General features: G+C 45.2%; 1 protein-coding gene and 1 long non-coding RNA gene across 9 annotated transcripts in view; one reads left to right on the top strand and one right to left on the bottom strand.

The window, feature by feature from the left end:
• AUTS2 (activator of transcription and developmental regulator AUTS2) overlaps positions 1–18,844 on the bottom strand; it is a 667,021-nt gene that overhangs the window by 584,630 nt on the left and 63,547 nt on the right. The window lies entirely within an intron of this gene.
• On the top strand, positions 10,881–13,908 carry LOC309358069. Its single transcript, XR_014163328.1, has 2 exons — positions 10,881–10,990; positions 13,670–13,908. It is a non-coding gene; the product is annotated as an uncharacterized lncRNA (long non-coding RNA).

Genomic DNA, 18,844 nt, shown 5'->3' with positions numbered 1-18,844 from the left:
CTGCAGTACAAATATCTGGGGGAGACCAAGTTAGAGAAGTCTGCTTTAGACAAATGTTGGCAACACAACCTTTTTCTTTCTTTCTTTTTTAAACCAACTGTGTGTGTAGTTATTAAGTGCTCTCGACTTTCAGGGATGGGAATAGTTAAAACCAAGCAAACAACCATTGAAACAATATGCCCCTACAAAACATTCTCTAATAAGATTGTGGACCCGGAAAGAAGGAGAAAATATTCATTTTCTACTGAAGGTATAGGCTCACTAGAGTCTAACCACTTTTTAATTAAATTTTCACACATGACAAATTCTTTGTTAACCAAGAAGGACCCCAGAAACATTCTTTATCGTGTCCAAATTTACCCACAGAAACCAATTTCCTCTTTTCAGCACTATATATATATTGCTGCCCTGTTGCACCGCATGGTTTCTATTGAAGAAACGGAGAGCCTGCCTGCAGCAATGTTTATACCCCTTCTTTTGAATGTGGATAGCCGTCTGTGCACCATAGGGCTTACCCACACTTCTTATTGTCCCACTTCCTTCCCCCGCTGGGGAAAAACCACACTTCAGCACTCAACCGGGACAAGTGGCAATTCGGGTTTTCTCCAGATTGATGCTTGCTCTGGGTTAGCACAAAAGAGAGGACTTTCCTTGGGAAAGGAGTGGTACAAAGGGAAAAGCACTCAGACCTGTGCTTTCTAGATATGGGACAAGTGAGAGTGTGGACAAGCCCATGGTCACCATGTTGTTGTTGCAACGAAAGAGGCATTCATTGGGGCATCTGTTAAATCTGTCCAGCAATAAAATCCTTCTGGGGGCAAGTGGTCACAAATATTAATGTCCCCATAAGAGACAGAGCAAGGGACGCGGGTGGCGCTGTGGGTTAAACCACAGAGCCTAGGACTTGCTGATCAGAAGGTCAGCGGTTCGAATCCCCACGACGGGGTGAGTTCCCGTTGCTCAGTCCCAGCTCCTGCCAACCTAGCAGTTTAAAAGCACATCAAAGTGCAAGTAGATAAATAGGTACCACTCCGGCAGGAAGGTAAACGATGTTTCCATGCGCTGCTCTGGTTCACCAGAAGTGGCTTAGTCATGATGTCCACATGACCCGAAAGCTGTACGCTGGCTCCCTCGGCCAATAAAGCGAGATGAGCGCCACAACACCAGAGTCGGTCACGACTGGACCTAATGGTCAGGGGTCCCTTTACCTTTAAGGAACAGAGCTTACTTTTATTATCTTTATTGGATGGAGAAAGTGTTGTTGCTCTTTGTAAACCCGTAATGATTTATTTGATGGCAGCACACTGAGCTATTTCACAGGCATGGAATGATGCATTAGCATGTATTTTAGAGAACTGGGACAAAAGTGTTATTTACAGCAATTTCTGAGTAAATTAGGCCTCACTAACACAATACATTCTAAGCAGTATCCTGCCACTTTAAACAGTCAAGGCTTCCTTTCGAAGGATCCTGGGAACTGTAGTTTGTTGAAGGTTCTGAGACCTGCTGTAATATCACTATTTCCCTCACAGAGCTGCAATTCCCAGGGATTGATTGATTAACCACTCTGGGAATAAATGTATGGTGCAGAAGAGGCCTCTCTCATTATCTGTGCACTTTAGGAGTACAAACCAAACTGGAAGACTATACAGCAGTGTGAAAGAATTTTACATTGCACATGAATAGTTAACCTTTCCAGTCTCTTATACCTTCAAAATATGAATTTGTGTGGAGAAATTTGTAATCATTTGTGCATGTTTATATATTTGAGTATTTGAGATTGTTCTTTGTTCATTCTGATTTTACGTTCTTGTCATTTGAATTCATGTGGAATGCATTTGCCTTTCCCCATTGTTTTTTCAAAAAAGAATATCAAGATATTTTCCCCTCATATTCAAAAATTAGCTGGCTACTCCATGCTCTAATTACGTCATTACACATGAATCCCTTTCAGACTTTCACTGTGGACAGAGCAAATGTGGGGAATGAGGTTGTGTTGACAAGCTCCAGACATGATGCATGTTCAGATCATTTGAAGGGCAGACGAGAGACTACATCTCTTTCTATGGACCTCCTTCCACAGCTGGGAACACTGCAAAAATACACCCCCCTCATCTGCAAAAGGAAAGAGCCTTTTTGGAATGCTGCTTCCACCTTCAAAGGGGAGTTCCTTTGTCACACCCCAGCTCCCCTTTGAAGAAGACCTGGGAAGATTTATCTCATGGTAGAAGTTGAGGATGACCACATGGTTGTGGAGAGACAATCAGACTGGAGGAGAGAGAGAGAGACCAAGTTTATTAGCTGACTCCTCCCCAAACTCTCCACCTTTCCTATTGTTAGACTCCAGGGAACCAGCTTCCTCCCCCCCCCCCCCGGCAGTAGATAAGCAGAACAAAGAGAAAGGAGTCTTCTTAGCAGTTTGAAACTCTTAATGATCACAGAGAGAGAAGAAAGAATCCATTTCCTAGGAATGAAGGTGCTCCCAAAAAAGGGTTCCACCCACTTCCTCCCTGGTCACCCACATCACTACTGCATCTTGTGACTTGATCTCGTAACCACTGTGCTTTCTGTGCTGCCCCCTTATCTGCTCTTCTTGACCTTGGGTTGAGCAGATGAACGCTTTCCAGAGACTGCGAATCAGTTAACTCTCTCTCTCTCCAATGTTTCTTCTCCTAGCTGTTCCCCACCCAGTACTTCCCAGCTTCTGCCTTCTGAACTATGTCCCTCTGCAAACCACTGTTCCAAATCTATACTGTCTCCTGCTCCTGGGAAGATCCAGGGTCCTGATCAGGAGCAGGGGGAGGGAGAGGCTCCCACCATTCCTCCTCAGTGCAGCCCTCCTCAGAACAGTCCCTGACACCTATGCAGTATGAGCTTCTTAACCTGGGATGTCAGAATTTCCTGGACATAGCCACTATTCAGCTCCCTTAAGCATTGCCTGGGCAGAAATTACTGAAATATCCTGGGAAATCCAAACTTATGGCTAAGTTGCTCAACAACTTTGGCAAAAAGAAGAAAGAAAGAAAGAAAACCAACACAAATAAGCTCAACAACTTTTGTGTCTGGATTTTCACTTTTTAAAATATGGCAACACTATCTTAATGCTTGTTTAGGGGCAGAATAGGATTTTTTTGAGGGGAGTCCCTGATTGGCCTTGGGCTTCCTTTTTCACCTACTTCATAATGATGGAAGTTTTTCTGCTTTTGGTCTAGGCAAGAAATATAATTTGTGCATCTGGTGGAGTAGATATCAGTGGCATTGCTGGGTTAAGGGCTCTCCTGGGTTGCCCAATGCTGGCTTGGCTTTGGAGGATCTTGGGGTGCCATTTAGACTTAGTATGCACATCTGGGTCAATGTTGGTAGGGCTTTGGTGTGCACTTCAGGTTCGCATCCCCTTAGCTCTCATAGCAAGCAGGAAGGCTTCCTTCCAACGTTTTGCTGCAGGGCCACAAGTGGAGCCTTTAAACATGCCCAGTGAATTTCTCCTAGAACACATTTCTGTATGCAGTTGTGCCTAATGCACACATTTTTGCAAAGCGATTTCTCTAATAGAATGCATTTTTATGTTACTTTCACGAATAGATGCATTTTTTACACACTTTGCCATAGCATATGTACTTTTGTACACATTACAGTGGTACCTCAGTTCTCAAAAGTAATCCATTCCATAAGACCATTCGACTTCTGAAACTTTCAAAAACTGAGGCGCAAAGGGTGGTCTGCAAATTTAATTGAGAAAATTGAGAAACACTCAGCAGAAGCAGTTGGATTTCCGAGGTGCGTTCGAAAACAGAAGCATTTGTTTCCGGGTTTTTGGCGTTCGGAAACTGAAACATTCAACTTCCGAGACTTGTTTGAAGTTTTATTCTGTTTTGAATGTTATGTTGAACGCAGCCCAGAGTGACTGGGGAAACCCAGCCAGATGGGCGGGGTAGAAATAACAAATTATTATTATTATTATTATTATTATTATTATTATTATTATTATTATTATTATAAAACCGAGGTACTACTGTACTTGGCTAGACAACTGCATTGCAAAATTCGGAGAAGTGCAAATTCTGAAGAGCAGCTGTTTTGGTTTAGAATGGCAGGTTTACAAATAAGTCAATCTCACCCTCCAGAGCAAAGCACTGGGAACCGTGCACAGGGCAATAGCAGTCCTTTTGCCAAGCAGATTTTGCTTCTCTATAACCCAACTCAATGTGCTTTTGAATCATTGGCTTTCTGCTAGTTTGGGAAAACTAGGCAAGGCAATCTCATAGGCATTTGCAACAATCCTTGTTTCTTCTTTTGGCACCAAGCATGATCTGCTATAAATGGTGTTTGCTATTCAAGCCCTTTCTTCTCTGTGTTTTGTTCAAATGATTTTAAACAAAAAAAAACCTCTGTTTCCCCCCATGCACAACCCATATAACCTGCTGTAGTTTCTAATTTACAACGGCAAAATATAATCTCCTCCATGAATTTGCATAAAAATGAACAGACCTTGCAGCACGATATTAAATTTGAAATTTTCATGCAAGGGTAGCCAAGTAATAAGTTTGCATTTCGAGATGTTTGTGACTGCAAATTCACAAACTAGCAGATGTAATGAGGAGATTTGTACACCTCCCTGAAAGCAAATCAGCGATGAAAACACTTGGAGGCTGTTGTTACAGATCAAAGAGCATAGGATGTACAGGGTGGTATCAGAACTGGCATACAAACCAAGTCAGCCAGCCATTTCGCTTGGCAACAGGCCCTGCTCAAAATGGAAGACAAAAAGCAGAAAATGCAGCTGTTCATGCAAGACTCCAGAACAATGCAGACCCAACGCCAATAGGCACAGGAGTAGCTGGTGCATTAGGACAAAGCGGGTAGTGCCCCACCAACCTCAGTCTACTCTCAGCCAGCCTCCACCTGCCTGCCTGCCTGTTTACATCCAGTCTAGGCAGTGGCACTGGGGGTCAACTTTCTGTTCCTTAATCTCAGTGATGCCCTTATAAGACTCAGCAGGGAGGATGATAAAGACAGAACTGGAATTCGGCAACATTCACAGTAGGATACCACTTTAAGCAATCATGGCTTCTGCCGAAGAATTCTGAGAACTGCATGTAAGGGCATTGAGAGTTCAATCCCCGTGTCCCCAAGCTTCAATTCCCAGAGTTCCCCTGGGAAAAGGGACTGATTGTTAAGCCAACCATTTAGTGGTAGGGAGTGTGGATTGTGGGCAAGAGATCTTTTTGTGGTGGTGATGGCAATTATGCAATATTATGGAAGGGGGTTGTGTTTTCATTTTGTATTTTTATGTTGCAAACTGCCCTGTGATCTTTGAATGAAGGGCGGCCTATACATTTAAGAAATAATAAATCATTACCGCCATCGCCAAATGCATTTGGAAAATACTCATTTCTAGAGTCGCTACCCATCCATGCATACAGTTCTGAGCCACATAGAACAATGTTCTCATGCTGTGTCAGCCAGTTTTGTGTGTTCATATAAGATGCCACCTTCTCAGCAACTGGTGTTCCCAGATAGTTTACTTCTGGACACTGGAGTTCATAAGAACGTAAGACAAACCTGCTGGACCACGCCAATGGCTCATTTAATCCAACATCCTCTTCTCACAGTGGCCAACAAGATACCTGTGGGAAACCTTCAACCTGGACAGGAGTCCTCTTTGCTCCTCTGATTCCTAGCAATATGTATTCAGAGGCAAAATTTAAGCATCATGATAGAAATGTCATCTAGTGAATCTCATCAACATGGCAGGAACAGCTACAAAGAGTGGACATTCTTTCTTCTGTGCAACTCTTAAGAATTCAGGCGACTTCCCAAAGTCTGGTTTTCTCAACCTTGTTAACCAAATACAAGACACTGATGAGTTTTCTTGCAGTCTGGATCATGTCAAGACATTCTCAGTGGTCCAGACAGACTTCCAGTCTGTCTTGTCAAGACAACGTCCTTTGTTAGCTACATATATTTTTTTTCTGAATGCTAGTGTAGCTCACTTTAGGTTTGTTTGGTTTTTTTGTTTTGTTTCTTAAGGATCTCGTTAGCTCCCCAGCACAATCAAGACCTTTATTATTAAGTCTTCTTTTACCACCAGAACTGGGAGTATAACAACCCGCTTATTCATAAGCTAATTTTACCTAAGAGGTTTCTCAGCAAAGCTGATTGTTCGTGCTGGATCCTTTATACAATTAAAACGGCAAAAGGGAAGGAAGAAAGAAATCACTTTAACATCATTAAAGCCCTGTGTTGCACAAGCCTCTGTGAGAGTCAGCAATTTAATGACTGAAACATGAGCAGCAATGCCTCCAAGTCCAATGACTCATTTACAGATCCCCTCCTCTCTCCTTCCCTGCCTTTTCCTGTTCTTCTGAGGTCTCTGACCCAACTAAACTGAGATGAATCGACAAACGCACTTCACAGGTGAAAACAGCTACCTGGCTAAGATCAAGCCACTGGTTTGGGTGTACAAAACCCTATACAGTTTAGTATTGGGGTACCTGAAAGATTGCCCGACCCCTTATATACCCAGCCACTTTGCAGTTGAGGGCCTCCTGCAGATGCCGTCTCAGCAGGAGGTACATATTGTACAATATAGACATCAGGATTTTGGTATCAGGGTACCTGCTCTATGGAGAGATCTCAACTTGAATATCAGCCAGGTGTCCAGGAGCTGTCCAGGAGCACCATCTATGGGGAGGCCAGGAGGGAGCCCCCCCCCAAATGGATGAGGTGGCCAGGCCCCCTCAATAATCCTCAGCCAAGGGGTCCCCATCAGGCCCACCCATGGCTGCAACGGGCTCCATCAGGCCCTCCCATTGGTGCCAGGACTGCAAGTTCATAGGAAACTCAGAGTCCCATTTTGCAGCCTTCCTACCGAGAACCTGAGGGTTCAGGGTGTGCTTTCTTGGGTGTGTAGCTTTCTACAACCTGGGGGCTAGCACTGTGATGCTCTTGAGGGGCCAAATGCGACTGACAACAAGCTGACTGTTAAGAGATTAAAATACAGTCATACCTCTGGTTGTGAACGTGATCTGTGCAGGAGGCACGTTTGCAACCTGCAGCATTCACAGCCTGAAGCACTGTGTCTGTGCATGTGCATGATGTGATTCGGTGGCTCTGCGCATGTGTGAGCACTAAAACCCGGAAGTTATGCATTCCAGGACCTCCGGGTTCGGCGCGGTCCGCAACCTCAAAACGTGCAACCTGCAGCGTTCACAACCCGAGGTATGACTGTAAAAACAAAAACCAGCAATTGCTAAAATTATAATTTTCTCTCCATTTTGCAGGAGCACCGCTCTTTTTCTTTCTGCGAGGGATTGAAACTGACCTCTGCTCCTGATCATTTTATCTGATGAGTGAGGCTGCAGTAATGTTTATCCTGGAATAACAAATCACCTTGACTTCCCCCCCTTCTAAATACAGTGCATACCCCCCCCCAATACTTTGGGAGGGCATTTCGGAACACCCCACCGCCACCCCACTGACCCTGTCCATCCCCCCTGATGCTGACACTTCCTCTCTCACCCCTCCCATCCCTCCCCCCCACCTAACTTTCTCCAGCCACCCTCCTCCACAGCCTGTGGGAGCATCAGCTGCCGCTCCTTCTGGAAGGCTAAGCCAGCCTCCATAGGCCAGCGTCAGCCTCCACAGCCTCAGGAGATACAACGCAGGTCGGGCCGACCTTCTGGCAGGCACACCAGGTCTGTGCCCCTTCAGGAGAAGTAAAACACCCCAACATCACTGATGAGCTGCATTTAATATTGCAGGAAATCAGAGGTTGCCACTATTTTTGGTAGTAGTTAGGTATACACCATAATGTGATGTCACAGAAGACCAGGGCAGGGTGGCACTCGTCTTCTGCGACATCACATTATGGTGTACACCTAACTACTACCAAAAATGGTGGCAACCTCTGATTTCCTTCGGGAGAAGTGGCATGGCCTGGTGCGGCTTGCCAGAAGGCCGGCCCAGTGTGCACTGCATCTCCTGACTCAAGGATCTCCTGACCCAAGGTTGCCCTGGCCTGCACACCTCCTGATGTGGCACAGAGTGGACCTGCCTCTGCCGCCGCCTTCCGGTAATGCAGACGAACTTCTGGAACAGGAGGTCAAGGTAAGTTTTTCTTCCATTTTTTGGTCTTGCTTCTGGACTCACGCCACAGCAGAACACAACAAAATGCCCATCTTTTGATCCCTTGCTCTAGTGCAACCAGTGCTGGGGAGCAAAATTGGGACATTTGAGATTGGGAGAAAAAGCAGGGGCATCTTCTGCCAATTTGGGATGTCCCAAATACAGTGGTACCTCGCTTTATGTTACAGACTCCGCTAACCCAGAAATATTACCTCAGGTTAAGAACTTTGCTTCAGGATGAGAACAGAAATTGTACTCCGGCGGCACGGCGGCAGTAGGAGGCCCCATTAGCTAAAGTGGTGCTTCAGGTTAAGAACAGTTTCAGGTTAAGAACGGACCTCCGGGACGAATTAAGTACTTAACTCGAGCTACCACTGTAATTTGGGATACTTGAGGGGTCTGACAGCGAAATCTTCATTTTGGGCTCAAATACCAACCAGGATCTTCATTTCAAGGTCTCTGGAGGGGTGTGTGTGCCTTTTCAAACAGTTCATCTCCATGGTCATCCCTCCACCCCCTGGGCTCACAAACGTGTCAGGATAGTCCCCCTAAGTCACTTGCTAATGAAAGTGTAATATACAACAATGGGCTGTATGATCAGCCTAAGAGAGAAGCCTCCTGGGGGATTCTCAAAATGAATACTGAATCAGCATCAAGTCAGATTTTAATCTTCCTTCAGACTTCTCATAAATTAACTAGAGACACTCCGTGCCACTGATTCAAATTCCATTCTGGTACTTTACACAGCAGCTCCTCCTCCCCAAGAAGAGTTATCCTTTTAACCGACGTGTCTTTTGTGAATCACTGTCCTTTTGCCTTTGGCTAATGAAACAATCTATGGCCTTTGAAACTAGGCCGGGGGAGGGAGCTATTGTTTCGCTTGTTATTATGTTATGCATTCTTTTGTGGTCTTATACTGTAACTTATCCTGTGATCCTCGGAGGACGGGTGTTATATAAATTTCATAAATAATAATATTAATAAATATGAAGAATTTTAGAAGTTCCTGATGGACATGAGGCAATCGGATTCTCCCCTAGCCCCAATACTAGGTATTTGTTTTTCCAATACTAGTTATTTGTTTTCTCTCTCTCTCTCTCTCTCTCTCTCTCTCTCTCTCTCTCTCTCTCTCACACACACACACACACACATTTATTTCATGGAGAATAGGGCTACCTACTGGCCACAATGACCAGTAATGCTACTGAATGCTAGCTGCTGGAAACCGCCCATGTGCAGAGCATTGTTGCGCTCATGCGCAGGCTCCCCATTGGGGCATCTGATTGGCGACTGGGACAGAAGGAGTGGATGAACCATTGGCCTGACCCAGCAGGCTCATCTTATGTTTTTATGTTCTTTAAGGGGGGAAATCCTAAGCTGGGAATTGCACCAAAATGAGTCCTGAGCATGTTCAATGGCCATGGAATACTGACAGTGGGCAGGAGGCAGAGCCGGCCCTTGAGGCATGGTGAGGCAGTTGCCCCAGGTGGCGGACTGGGGACTGCTAGGAGAGGTGGCAGATCCATGCCCCCGATGTATGTACCTGCCACAGAGTGAGGTGGCCAGTAAATATCTCAATTGTTGGAGTTAACATTTTATTAGCAAAAACACACGTCTTCGCAGACTTGGCTGAGTATCAGGCCTAAAGAGCACAGAAGCTTGTTCCCTGTAGGTCTTACTCCATGAAATCAGTTGCTGAGACTACATCTCCTCACTTCCCCACATCCATCTATGTCTCCTTCTCTCCTGGTTCTGGGAGTCAGGAGGCAAAAGGAGCATGTTTCAGCAGGAGGGGAAGGCACCCTTGTCTCTTCACCTCCCTCCTCTTGACCTCCTGCTTCAGCTTCATCCTCTGCTTCTAGACTGCTCTCTGCCATAGCCTCTTCCTGCTCACTAAACCCTGTAATCTCTTCAGCTTCTGACACCCCCTCCTCTCAGTCTTCTCTCTCTTTTCCCTCTGGCCACTCATCGTCATCCCACCACCATTCTCTGGGCTCTGAGCCTTCCTCCTTTGGTGGTTCCCCAGCTGGTTCCTTCCACCATTCCTCTGCATCCAGACAGTCCATGACAGTACCACTCACCATCTCCTGCCCTTACTGCTGACCCTGCCCCCCTTCCTCTTCCACAGGCTCCCATTCCTCTCCGGCCTCCTTCAGGGCACCAGGCTGCCTCCATCTGTCTCAGGTAGTGGCAGGAGGGACAAAGGAGGAGGGAATGGGTGCCATTTTCTCATTTGCCTCAAGAGGCAGCCCAACTTGGGTGGGCCCTGGCAGAGGGCGAGGTGTAAAATGGAGAATCCTGGTGGACAACACTGAGCAGGAACTTTCCAAACCACAATATTTTATTGCAGCTCCCGCTTGTAAGAGGATGCTATTTAAGATCTTCCCAATTATAAGTTTGCATAGAGAAGCAGCACATTATCTGCTGCTAATTCAATTTTTAATAAGCCTTTCCAAGGACAAATCTTAGTGGCTCACAGAAGAGACTTTATAATTAATATAATGTTCAGGGGTTCCCCCCCCTCTCTCTCCATGGCAATTAGCTATTATACAGGTCAGCGTTTTAAAAAGTGTTCGTCGCAGGAACCAGTTCACACTCATTAAGTGGCAGAAAGAGCTTAATCACATCCAGTGTACAAGCCAACACACACAGCCCAAAATATTCAGCGCAAATTGTTGCACAGAAAATATTGCTTTAAGTGAAATCTGGGTTCTCATATTCTATGAAAATATTTAGGAACACAAAAGAGAAAGAGAATGGCTGGTGAACCAGAGATGTTTGTGGGTGTGGTAGAGATACATCCCAGTGATATTCTAGCAATCTGAAACAGACAAAAAAGCTCAAATGGTTGTATCCAATTAAGGTGAGTAGATCCACCAAAATTTGCACCAGTCAAACCCATTGACTGCAATGGATCTACACTGAGTAGGGCGACCCTTGGCTATAACACCTTATATGTAGGCCACATTCACAACATACATTTAAAGCACTATGATATCTGATTTGATCCCAGAATGCCCTGGTTTTCCTTAGGATGTCCCTATCTTCATCTGAGAAGTGTTGGACGGTATGGAGTTATGTGATTCCCCTGAGCCAGGGGGAGAAGTAACTATACCACCTTTAGAAGTCATCTGAAGGCAGCCCTGTATAGGGAAAGTTTTTTTAATGTTCTATTATGTTTTTATATATGTTGGAAGCCACCCAGATTGGCTGGGGCAACTCAGATGAGCAGGGTAAATAATAATAGAATAGAATAGAATAGAATAGAATAGAATAGAATAGAATAGAATAGAATAGAATAGAATAGAATAGAATATCCCTATTTTCATTGGAGAAATAAATGTTAGAGGGTATGGAAATTTGCATTGAATTCTGCAGAACCGACATCCTGGTAAGCATGTAGGAGATAGGATTGCAATGGACAAGATAGGAGCACATGCACACTGGATTTTGCATGCTTAAGGTATAAAGGAATATGTGCCCTGGTGTCAGCATTCAGGGACGTCAGAGGTAGGGTAGAAATATGAGGGGGGAGGTGTGTGCGCCTCGCTGTCTGTGGCACAGGTTGGATCAGACATATCATCTATTCCAGCTCAGTGTCATTCTAATCTAAGACAGTTTTATATCAAACCCGCTTGTCAGTTGAAAAACAGCAAGGGCTCCTGCTATGAAAAGGCAAGGGGAGGAATGCGAATGACACTGTGCTGAGAGCAGACGGCGATAGCAGCTGCATGCAGCATTATAATGGCTGAGCAAAAGCACAAAGGCATTAAACCTCTTGAGCGACAATGCAACTATATATACTCTGCACATCCCTTAATGGAGAATCCGGAATGGGCAAGGAGCTATTGTTAGAAGTGCAGCAGAAGAGATCATTCAGTTTGCAACTTAGGGGTTAATTCTCTTACCAAGGGAGGTGCAGCTTAGCAACCAGACTGAGTGGCATGATCTCTGGTGTTGTAGCATCTTGGCTGTTTAGTTTGGAGGCAGTATTTCCTCTGGGTGTTTGGCTGAATGTCTCCCCACGCTGTGCATGGCCCGAACAAAAAATGCTTTCTTTCTCCTCACATTATACAGTGGTACCTTGGTTCTCAAACTAAAACCGTTCCAGAAGTCCATTCCAAAACCAAAGCGTTCCAAAACCAAGGTGTGCTTTCCCATCGAAAGTAATACGAAGCAGATTAATCCATTCCAGGCTTTTTAAAACAACCCCAAAAATAGCAATTTAACATGAATTTTACTATCTAACAAGACCATTGACCCATAAAATGAAAGCAATAAACAATGTACTGCAGTCACACAATCAATCAGTCAGTAGCTGAACTGGGTTCCACACAGTCACAAAAACAGAACAAAAAAGCCACAAAAACAAAAATGCAAAATAAATAGCAACAATAGATAGGCCTCAGCGTAAACACTCAAAACGGAAGTGTGGCACTCAAATCGGAAGCATAACACTCAAAACAGCATTTTCAGCTTCCAAAAATAGATTGCAAACTGGAACACTTCCAGGTTTGCAGCGTTTGGGTTCCAAGTCATTTGAGTACCAAGGCGTTTGAGAACCAAGGTACCACTGTATACCATTTTTGTTCAAATTGGTTACCCAAAGGGTCAAGGTTACCCAAAGGGTCGTCTAGGTCAACCCCACTGCAAAGCAGAAATCACAGCTAAAGAATCCCTAGGCAGATGGCCACCCAACCTCGCTTGAAAACCTCCAAGGAACAAGAGTTCACAGACAGTCCATTCCACTATCGAACAGCTCTTATTGTCAGGAAGTTCATCCTAATGTTTAATTGAAATCTCCTTTCTTGTAACTTGAATCCATTGGTTCAGGTTCTCCTTTCTGGAGCAGGAGAAAAAAAGCTTGCTCCATCTTCTGTGTGATAGCCCTTTAGATATTTGAAGTTGGCCTTCATATCTCCTCTCAATCTCCTCTTTTTCCAGGTTAAACATACCCAGCTCCCTCAACCATTCCTCATCAGGCTTGGTTTCCAGACCCTTGGTCATCTTGTTCGCTGTCCTCTGCACACCTTCCAGCTTGTCAACACCCTTCTTCAACACTGGTGGCCCAGAACTGGACACAGCGTTACAGATGGGGTCTGACCAAGGCAGAATACAATGGGACTACTACTTCCCTTGATCTGATGTGTCTGCTGCCCGGGGCTTCTTCAGGAGGAGGAGTTGGGGTATATATAAATTGAATGGATGGCTGAATAACAATTGCTGCATTACAAAGTAAACTATGAGACTCTGTATATTTTTGTAAACTGTTTTGAGCTCCCCCCCCCCCAAAAAAATGAAATAAATATAATTAAAAGGTCACCCAGTGAATTTCATGGCTGAGTGTAGATTTGAACTCTGGTCTCCCAGGTCCAAGCCCAACACTCTAAATCATGGCACCACACTGGCTATCAAACTGGTGTATGTTTACCACCAAGTTTAAAATGTCAGGAATTAAAGCTTCTTATTATTTGCCGTGGTCCAACATATTCTCTCTCTCTCTCTCTCTCTCTCTCTCTCTCACACACACACACACACACAGCCTGTCCCTTTCCATCCCACCCAGAGGCATCTGCTATGCAAGCTGCTTAGCTCTCATTCAGTGCGTGCCCTGCGGACCACAGGAGGGCAAACAGCTGAAATCCAATCAAGCAACTCTCTTTGGGACGAAGCACATGATGTGCCTGCCTGCCAGACTCTGGTTTTAATGGACATGGCAAAAGAAAGAAAATAAGCTTATGCACAGATTCAGCAAATAATGCTTTGTTAGCAAAACGTGAAGCTGTCAGGTCTGTTTTGCATTAGCCAGCCTTTGGGGAAAATGAAACAGGGAGGTGGGGAGAGGGTGGGGAGAGAGGGCGGGAGGAAGGAATTATTTTTGACAAGCCCTTGCCCTGCCCTCCATCAAATGCTCAATATTTGCTGCTAATTGTTATACGGAAACCACCTGCAATTTAAGAGCACCAGGGACTTTCTGCATCACCATCTCCCTGTGTGGCAGGGCTCTGTTTTGCCTCAATTATTGTAAAGACAGGCAGAAATCCCACAGGCACAGCTTTGTAAGTCACAGAACGCAGATGCCGCAGGGAGCTTTTCCTGATGAATTTCCATCCATTTGTTACATTCAAATGCCCCGACCATCCTTACTGATCTGGAGCTAGTCCTGGATTTCCAGCTTCTTGTCCCCATCAGTTTAATCTTCTGGGTGCCTGTTGCAGTGGGTGCCATTGAGCATGAATGGACCTGGCACCGAAAATTTGTGGGTGCCCGGCCTCTTCACTGGGAATTTTGTGGGTGCTCGGGCACCCAGGGCCCTGGGAGTTGGCACCTATGCACATCATTTGTCAATATTTATGTTTCTAGCCAGGCTGAAGCTGGCTGAAGAAGGAACCACATCAAACAGCAGTATTTGTCAAGAAACAAAGGTTCCGTATTAGGAAAGACCGATCATATCTGTTTCCATTCCACATCACCTTCATATGTGCTCACTTGCAGGCCCATCCTACCCCCCTCTTTTTTTTGCAGATTAAAACACACACACAATTCTGTTTAAGTCGCCTTCTTTGCCCAGTCTTCCCCCTAAATATGCATTTTCGTATGCTTTCCATTATATTTCCCCCTAAAATACACATTTTTAAAAATGCATTACTGGGTACATTTTAAGAGCAAACCCTGAAACTGCATCATGGAATTTGGAGAAATAAGTAATTTGATCAATTAGATTGCAATCCTTATGTGAACCTGGGACAATCAAATTTGCCCTGCACATTTTAAAATGCAGACCAAACACGTTCGTCCTCCTTCCCTAATACTGCTTTCAGAAACAGAGATATGTGACTCTGTTTCAAGAAGGTTCCTAGGAACTGGTGTTCAGAGGGATAGCTCAGTCAGCAGAGCTTGGGACTCAGTCTCAGCATGGGACTCTTAATCACTGGCTAGTTTCACTGCCCCTGTTTCACCCTGCCCCAACCTGACACCCTGTCTCCTGCCCAGCCCTGATGGGTCCATTTCCTCTGATACAGTAGAGAATCAGGGCTGCTTGTCCCAGTTTTGTTTGGCACTCCATCCTTTTTGCATGGTTCTTATCTATTTGCAGCTAGAGAGTCCTACAATGCTCAGAGATATTCCACTTTGGTGTAGCAAGACATTGCAAGTTCAGGAAGCTTATTTGCAAAAGCAGACAAGGTGATGATGGTGATGATTTTGCACCTGTGTAAGATTTTCTGAACAGTTATTTCACACACTTGCACAGGTATCAATCAATCCCATTAAAAGATTTGCTAATTCAGAGCCTGTTGGGCCAAACTTAATTCTTATTCCGTGCTGAAGCGGTGACTGGCTTGCCGTTTTCACATATTGTGGCTCAGTGACTCATCCTTCCGCTTGTGCTTTACAGATCCGCATAAATCCATGTGTGCGTCAATAAAACACCACGTGGAAAATAAGTCTTGATGAAATTATATAAATGATGAGTCAGCTGTGTGATGCAGCAAGTGAAAAGACGGAACTGCATTTCCAGCATGCATCAACAGAAGTACGGTGGGCAGATCATGAGTAAGAATGGCCACAGGAGGCGACGATGTCCACCAACTTGGATGCATTGAAAAGAGGATTACAGCGGTACCTCGGATTAAGAACTTAATTTGTTCCGGAGGTCCGTTCTTAACCTGAAACGGTTCTTAACCTGAGGCCCGCTTTCGCTAATGGGGCCTCCTGCTGCCGCTGTGCCACTGCCGCGCAATTTCCATTCTTATCCCGGGGCAAAGTTCTTAACCTGCAGCAACCACTTTCTGGTTAGCGGAGTTTGTAACCCAAAGCATCTGTAACCCAAGGTACCACTGTAGACAAATTCATGGAGGATAAAATTATCAATGGCTGCTAACCCTGATGGCTACTCCCTACCTCCACTGTGACAATACACTTCTGAATACCATGAATAACAAATGGGGAAATGGCATACCCTCCAACATTTCTCTGATGAAAATAGGGACATCCTATTTCTCCATAATAATAATAATTTTATTATTGTTCAGACTTTGCCCATCTGAGTGGATTGTCCCAACCACCCTGGGCAGCTTCCAACATATATAAAAACATAATAAAACATTAAACATTAAAACTATACAGGACTGCCTTCAGATGTCTTCTAAAGGTTGTATAGTTATTTACCTCCTTGGCTCGGGGTGTGTGTGTGTGTGTGTGTGTGTGTGTGTGTGTGTGTGTGTCAGATAACTCCATACCCTCCAACATTTCTTGAATGAAAATGGGGACATCCTAAGGAAAAGTGGGACATTCTAGAATCAAATCAGAAACCAGGACAGCTTCTGTAAATCCGGGGTTTCCCTGGAAAATAGAGACACCTGGAGAGTTTGAAATGGCTGTTGCACTCAGGTGACACTTGCATGCTTCCCATAAGTTGGCCACAGTGAGAACAGGATGCTGAACTCAATTCAGAATTAAAAGATCCACAGGGGCAGCAGATCTGGCCTCCAAGGAATGCATCACCCTTGGCTGCTGCTGCAGCAACAGTGACAGCCGCAGGGCACTTCTTGGAGACGGGATCTGCCGCTCCCTTGGCAACACTCCCCCCCTCCCAGTGCCACCTCTACAGTAGTCTGTAGGGGAATAGGAGGTGCTGCTGGTCACCTCCAAGCCTTGTTCCCTACATAGATCTTTATCCTGCCCTCCTTGATCCTGATGTAGGTCTTCACTCAGCCCTTCTTCTGTGGTGGGGGTGGTACCATCTTGCAGCTTGCCAAAATGCTTTGGGCTGGCCCTTGGAGCAGAGCATCTATTTTGCATGAAAAGGGCCTCAGGTCCAATTCTTGACTTCTCCAGGGAGGGCCGACAATGTCCCTTGCCTGGAACACTGGAAAGCCTCTATGAATCAGTGTTGAGCTACAATGATTGGACTTTTTAGATAATAATAATAATAATAATAATAATAATAATAATAATAATAATTCATTTATACCCCACCCATCTGCCTAGGTTATCCCAGCCACTCTGGGCAGCTCCCAACAGAAAATTAAAAACATCAAATATTAAAAACTTCCCTAAACAGGGCTGCCTCCAAATGTCTTTGACATTTGTCAAGTAGTTGCTTATTTCTTTGACATCTGATGGGCGGGCATTCCACAGGGCGGGTGCCACTACCAAGAAGGCTCTCTACATGGTTCACTGTAACCTCACTTCACCTCAGTTTCTGGGCTGAAAGATGGGCGTGGAGATGCTCCTTCAGGTATACTGGGCCAAGGCCATTTAGGGCTTTAAAGATCAGCACCAACACTTTGAATTATGCTCGGAAACTGGGAGCCAATGTAGGTCTTTCAAGACCGGTGTTATATGGTCTCGGCAGCCACTCCCAGTCACCAGTCTAGCTGCCGCATTCTGGATTAGTTGTAGTTTCTGGGTCACCTTCAAGGGTAGCCCCACATAGAGCGCATTGCAGTAGTCCTAGCAGGAGATAACTAGAGCACATCCCCTCATGTGTATAGCTTACACTCAATGTGCACACCTGAAAAGGACTTACATTTGTGGGGTCTCTCAGGAAACTCCCAGCTGCCCCCCCCCACCTACATCGGTGTCCCCACCTCACTGGTAAGGCTTAACTGGACACAGTTGCAGCACTGGGGAGCCTTGGGTGCACCAATCAGCTAAAGGAGGCTCTCACTTTTCCCCATAGCTGGCTCTGGCTGAAGCTGGCTTAAGCCCCAGCCTGCAATAAGCTGTATGTTCCCTCAAGACATTTTGAGCTGCTGTGCTTGAGTTCTGCAGAGCCCAGCCAGGAGCGGTGGAAGCTACTGTTTGGGTGTATCCTTCGAAAGATAACGATCGTTAAATTGCTTTGACATCCCACTGATGAAATAGCGCTGCATAAGGGCTTAGCGTCGTTATTCATAGGGATAATGGCGTTTTATCATCTCAAAGAAAGTGGTTTAAATTCCTGAAGGGAATCGGAAAGCTCCAGCTGTAGCCTGGAAGTATTTATTAAGAGACTAGACTCTCTTTTTTCCTCCGTTCTGAAATATATCTGTATATACATTCCTATACAGTATACATAAAGTTGTCGTCTCACAGCCCTTATTGGAAGACCCTACTTCACAATCCTGTAGACTTACAGGAAGTCAGAATGCAGCCCCCAGGGGAGGGTTTGCAGTGCCTCATCTGAATCCTGAATCAACATGAAGAAATGGAGTTGGGAAGCTGAAAAGCGAGCTTGGTAGTTTCATGGGGTGGGGAGGTAAAGCTCTAGGGCAGTGGGTGATACCGCCCCCTAGGGGCACTGGACTGATCCAGGGGGCGGTAATAGCCTTGGGTGCAATGGGGGGCACTGAATAAAAATAAGGGAGCAGTGGAACCATAAAGAAAGAAGAGAAGAAAATTTCAAAAAACAGTTTGGGCATGTTTCATCTGTTGTGTAACGATGCTTACCGCTAGGTAAGGAGCTGTTTTGGGATGGCAACAACACCTCCCCTGGATTCAGCATTCATGCTGGAGGCAAGGGGTATTCTTGAGATTGGGTGAACTCTTTTCTGGCTTCATCCAGGCCCAGGAAATAGATTGCAGCTTGCCTGCCTATTTGGCCAATGGCCAGTGAGTTTCGACGTCAGCCCTGTCCCTGGGGTGGATCGGACTGAGCCGGCAGGTTTTAATAAATAATTTTATAATTTCAAGCTTCCCGATGTCTTATTTACAACAACCTCTTTCTTTACTA

The sequence above is a fragment of the Podarcis melisellensis genome (genome assembly GCF_964234715.1).
Source record: "Podarcis melisellensis genome assembly, chromosome: 15".
Lineage (NCBI taxonomy): Eukaryota > Metazoa > Chordata > Lepidosauria > Squamata > Lacertidae > Podarcis > Podarcis melisellensis.
Note: the sequence above shows the minus strand (reverse complement) of the source record. Positions and strands in the feature narration are given on the sequence as shown.